Here is a 6342-nt window from a genome sequence, read left to right on the forward strand (position 1 = left end):
AGTCACAAAATTAAAGCTTGTAGAGTGGACATTCCAACAATGATATTGCAATCAGTTCTGTTCAATGATCCAATAAAACTCTGTGATATCATTTTCTATCTTATATACTTAAATATACATGCAGTTATATAGTTTAGAGCACTTTCTTTTCCTCTCTTTTGTACAATGACTATTACACATTTTGGGTTTCATTGTTCCCACGGTTCTTATTGCTTTTTTGGAAGAGAGTAAAACCAAATGAGACATAACAGAACAGAATCGGTCAAGTCAAAAGGGTGGGCATAATAGATAATGTAAAAACATAATACAAGGTGATCAACAATGGTTACCATAATGCCTCCCGCTATCTCTAATAGAATTGCCTATATCATTAGTTATAATACAATTGAACAAAACAGTAAAGAACAAAACCGACAAAACCAAAACATTGGAGACATTGTAGGTCTTCAAAAGTAGATAAAAGTCAACGAGAATGGGCGTCATAATGAATCTCATTATCTTCACAGCTGATGCCTAAACTTTCGAACCTGATACTATCCAGCAAAACAGAATAGGGGAACATCAGTCAAAAACAAGATGGTGAGAGTAATACAGGGCTTCAAATCGAGATAATAGAAAGTCAAAGTGGGTTACTATATTATATCCTGCTAAAATATAGTTATTTAAAGATTAGAGTTGCCTAGTTTGCCAAGATGGGGAGTGGGAAAGGTAAGCTTATTCTAGGCTGAATTAAAGATTTGGAAATGGGAGGAGATAGTTTACTAGAGTTTGGAGAGGTACATAAAAATAACACACCAATTTTAACTTAAAAATTCAGATCATTGATAATAGCATCCTGGAATGTTGTAGTGGGAAGGATTCTTTAAAAAAACAAGTGCTGAGATTAATTAGTAATATCTGCCATGTGCTCCAGGAAGGAAGATGGCAGTTGTAGTAGTTTGAAGTTTGGAATTACTGTTTGAAATTGTTTCTTCACTCCATTACCCATTGCCATGTGTCTTATGGTGCCTTCTGTAGAAGGAATATATGCCTTATTTTGTTGACTTTGGGTTTGGTCATGATCCATATTTTGTGGATAGGATGTGAGTAGATATGACATACTGTATTTAAGCACAAAGTTTTCTCTTATTTTTCTTCTCTGCCATTAGAATGGACATATTCCATGTGAGGGTTGCTCCTTCTGCCTGGCTCTGGGCAGAACTACCCTATGGGCAAAGTGCAGTCTACTTACAGCCTACATTACATGTAAGTCAGGGAAAAACCTTTGTTGTTGTATGTCACTGAGATTTTGGAGTTGGTTGTTACTGCAGCAAAGTTGACTAATATTTATGAATGAATAATGTCAAATAAATCACAAAAGGTTGGTTTTAGCCAGAGGTAGTTTAAGCCAGTGCAGACAATCTTACATGCCAAGTGAGGCAGTGCCTACTATATGTTTATCAGAACTTGATTGTTTTACTTGGGCACACAAATGGATCACAGTTTCTAGTTTTTGCTTTAGATGTTTTCCAGTATCCAGATTTGGCCTGTGAAACCTCCCAAAGGAGATGTTTCGTGTTCTTTCTTTTTGGGTTTGATGCAGATGTCTTTAAGTTCTGCGATCTTTAAAGTCAAATGTTAAAGATACTGGAGCTGTGGGGCGGAAAGAACCTGGTTCCCTAAGTTACTGCTTGACAGAGAGCTGCCCACTAAGCAGGATCAAGTATTTTGAACTTTTCTTGACCAATAACTAGTAGCTAGGATTTTCTTAATCATTTCATTGAGTTCAACAGTTTTGACTTAATTCTCATCAGGAGTAGCACGTTGATCATTGATGATTTCTTTCCCTTTCTCCATCTTAGTGGTATGAGGGATTAAATCTAGGGTCTTATGTATGCTAAATGAGAGCTCTACCACTGAGCTACCTCCCTGTCCCTTTACCACATCCTTAAATTTTGAGATAGGGTCTCCTGGGTGGTCCAGGCTAGCCTCAGACTTGTGGTTATCCTGCCTTGACCTTCCAAGAAAGTGGAATTTTAGGTATGCACCACCATGTCTGGCTACTAATGATGTTTTGAGTAAGGAAAATAATACAGTGAAGATAAATGGAAGTTATAGGGTTCAAAGAATACTTTGAGTTTGAAAGATTTTGGGTCTGTTGGTTTTTTCAGAATATAGCTAGCTTCTTTTTTCCTTTTTTTTTTTTTTTTTTTTTGTCTTTTTCCTTTTTATTGGTACCGGGGATCGAACTCACAACCGCCTGCTTGCAAGGCAGGTGCTTATGCTGCCGAGCCAAATCCCCAGCCCTTTAGAATATAGCTAGCTTCTGATAGGGGAAGGGGGAAAGCTGGCATGATCTCCCTAGAGTTTGTAGAAGCAGCTAGTGAAAAAAGGAATCCTATTTTCCTCAAGATTTTTTTTAATGCAGTACTGGGGATTGAACACAATGCCTGTCAAATGGAAGCTGTCCTGGTCCCTGGGAATGCTTTGAGGAACCACCACTAGCTGCCTGGCTACTGTGTGAGAGATGTCATCTCATACTGGGTCATTTGTGTAGGTAAGGGCTGGCCACACCTGACTGAAGAAACAGAGACTTCAAGAAACTTGCCCCAAACAATCTTATTCTGAAACTTACAATTTCCCCAATTTAACAGCATGCATTCTTAAAAAATAAATAATGCCCAGTATTTATTGAGTGCCTGCCATGGGTGAAGTACTCTTATAGGTGTATAAAACACATAGACTTGTAACTCAGCACTCTGGGCAGCTGGGGTGAGAGAATTGCAAGGCCAAGTTCAGTCTGAGCAACACAGAGACTCAGCAAGACCCTATCTCAAACAAAACAAAAACCAAAGCAACAACAACAAAACTGGTGGCACATGCGTGTACTACCAGTGCTCGGGAGGCTGAGGCAGGAGGATCACTGTGAGTTTGAGGCCAGCCTGGACTACAAAGTGAGTTCAAGAACAGCCTGGATTAAATAGTAAGGTCCTGTCTCTAAAAGACAGAGGGAAAAAATGCCTGGGGTGTAGTTCATTGTGAAGACCCTGGGTTAAATTCCCAGAATACCCACCCAGAAATATTTTAGATCTAAGCCATAACAACCCCCCCCCAAGAAAGAAAACACACAGAAACAGTGTTATCAGATATTGTAGGCCGTTACTAACATTTCCCAACTGTGGACTCTGTGGGAAGTGGAGAAATCATTAATTTTTTCTCTTTTTTGAGATGAGGTCTCACTTTATTATGTTATTCACAGTTACAGTTTTTCTTTGTTCTTATAGTCTATCAATTATGAACTTGGAAATTTTTATCCTGTCATGAAATGAACAGCTGTGTTATGGCTATAATGTAAGTAGCCAATTCTATGTACTTTGCAGTTCTAACACTTCTGGCAGTTTCAAAACACTCTCCTCTGGAAACCTGGGCTGGGTGCATCCTCCCTGCTTCTCTGGCCTCTGCAGTGCTGAGGAGTGGAGGGGGTAAGCCTGGAGCCAGGGAATGCAGTAAGAGCAGTTTAGAGCTGACTCTCAGCCACTAGAGAAAACAGCAGAGTACAGGCTTGGGAGCCATCTGGGGGGCAGGATGTATGAGATCAGTGGCAGAGCACTTGCATAGCCCGTGGAGGCCCTGGGTTCTACCTGCAGATCAGAAGAAAATGAGAGTACAGTTTAAGAGGTAGCAAGGGTATGATGTGGGGGATGGAGAAGGAAGTCAGATTTTTGAAGTGCAGGTCATTTTGGTGCCTGAAGACATACAGCTCTAAAAGAGAGTTAAGTTTAATTTTAATCATGTGATGCGTGCAACAGACTCCTTTGTCCCATCTCAGCCAACCTAGGGAGAAAGGAAGAGTCATGGCTGATCTCAGGAAGACGGCTTGGGTGTCTGCGAAGATGGCAATCTCCCTGAGGTGGAGATCCTGGCAGAAGGAGCAGGTTTAGGGATGGACCTGGGGAGGCTTGGAATGGGGAAGCTGGTCTGCTTGTGGACAGAGAGGTCTGGACTCCAGAAGGCTATTCTTTGGATTGTGGACCTCTATCTTCCTGGTTACGTTTCTGTTGTTTAGATTTGTTCTTCTATTTTGTGCTTTTTTATTTGTTTGATATGGGATCTCACTTAGGCCTGCCTTGAACTCCTGAGTAGCTGGGCTACAGAAGTGCACCACTGTGCTTGGCTAAAAAAGATCAAAACTCAGATGCTAGGAGACAAAGAGAAGCCAATTATAAACGCGTGTACACACATATGTACATACACGTATTGTTATCAGGAAGGAGAGGGTTGGAGTTGCAAAGACAATAGATGTTTCTCCGCATTTGCTTACGTATAAATCCATGCAGATGCCCCACTCAGTCTCAGCCCCTCTTAACAGAACTACCTCTATCCTATTTTCTAGTTGCTCACTCCAACAATCCTTGTGGTGGAGTGGTCACACCCAAGAGGACAGTAACTGGTTTGCCTCCCTCTTGCCATTTCATGGTGACTTTTGTACTGAGTCACAGTTTTGGGGAAGGAGCAGCTGTCCAAGGACCAGAGATTGGCTTAGTCTAATCTCAGGGGGTGTCCTCATTTGTATCTATATGGGTCCCTCTTTCTGTCGCTTTTCACTCACAGATTGTGTGACATTTTGGAGGGTGGAGTGACTGGGCACCTAGCCCACCACTTCCTACCCCAATCTGGCCCTGGACACAAGCCACATGATGCTGGCCATCAGCCTGGCCCCTCGCCCATCTATTACAGCCTCAGCTGCCTGGCTGGCACAGGTACCAAAAGAAACAGCCCTTGCTTCCCCCACTTCTGTTTCTGGGACTGAGGTGGCAGAGTCAACTAAGGAAGGCACAGTCAAGGTGGGGACTACGGCCACCGCCCTGAACAGTGGAAGGGAAGCTTGTGTTTTCAGGGGCACTGCTAAAGCTCAGCTTCTGAATGTGTAGGGCTGGGGCAGAACTGGGAAGGAACAGGTGGCTTCTGTGATGTGGAGACAGTCACTAGGGCCGAGGAGATATCTCCTCCCCTCATGCAAGGTCTGTGCAAGGCATAGTTTTCATGCTTGTGGGCCTGTCCAGTAGGGAGTGTGATAGGGCCGATGCCTAGGTGGCTCCAAGGTGGCCTCTCAGGATACAGAGGTTTGTCCCATGTGGGAGTGACTCCTGAGAAGCTGCTAGAAGGGTAGAGAAGTGCAGGTATGGGCTGAAGCTTTGAGCCTTTCCACCCTGGAAAGAGCAGCTGTATCTGCTATGGAGGAGACATGAGGACCATGGCAAGGAGGACTCTGACTGTGGAAGACATGTACCCTGCTTCCTGGGGCCAATAGTCTGGCTCTGGATGTAAACTGGATTTCTGCATGGGCTGGGAAGGATAGGTCAATGCCCAGTCTTGGTGAATCATGTGACCATGGGAAGTGCTGGTCATGCTTGTCTTTACACCCATGTGAATTGTATGTTCAAATATGTGAATCCCCTGAGGAGATGTTGGGTGGTGAAGGGGTGAGAAGGCTGGAAAAGATGGAGAATTTATGAGCTGCTTTTGTCAGGAGACAGTCGTAATGAAGAAAATTCAATTTTCTGCAGCTCGGAGAGTCAATATGTTAAATCTTGGAGAAGCTGTGGAGTGACAGCAGAATGGCAAAGTCAATGGGACGTGTGTGGGAGGGAAGCTGTCTATCTGTGTCTGCAGTGGTGCTGCCTCCTCTCTGTACCCTTGAACTGAAGCTGGGGGACAGGATGGTACCGATACCTGGGTTTGCGGAACTGTTCCTCTCTATCTTCCTCTGTGACTAGAAAGGGAGGACTCTGATGTCTCTTACCTGCTTCTTATAGTGCAAAAGGCTGCCCCTTTTCAGGTACCTAGTCATAAGGAAGTCCTTCTTGTAGTCTAACCAGCCCTTTTCTTGCTGCAGTTAATAATTTCATAGTGATTTCTATAACCCAAAACGATTAGTAGGACGATTCTTTTTTCATTCCAGCTTCTCATTTTCACTTTCCCGTCAGCATCTCTGTGGCTGGCCTCTTATTTCCCAACAAGATTCAACTTTTCCTAGTCAGCTTTCATCTCCTTCCTACCAGCTTTCCTATTTTATAGGCAGCAACATAGAAGATGGTGGTGTGTGGCAGTATGTGTATGCGTGTGTGAGTGTAGCTGGGGATTCCTCTGTGAGCCACAGTGTCACCAGGAGCTGTGATTAGCTGAGCTGCTGGCTGTGTAATTGGCGTGTGCCCGCGTCCCGGGGGTCTGGTGTGTTAACAGCGGGTCCCTGTGGTGAGTAACGAGATCATGCCCATGGCTGGTTGCACACGCTAATTGATTAGTACTTCTCTGGTGTCTTGGGATGAGGAGGAGCTGGAGGAGGTCATGATGGGGTGTCTC

Source organism: Cavia porcellus, unplaced genomic scaffold (assembly GCF_034190915.1).
Source record: "Cavia porcellus strain 051 isolate PalLab524CR breed Dunkin Hartley unplaced genomic scaffold, mCavPor4.1 scaffold_8, whole genome shotgun sequence".
Lineage (NCBI taxonomy): Eukaryota > Metazoa > Chordata > Mammalia > Rodentia > Caviidae > Cavia > Cavia porcellus.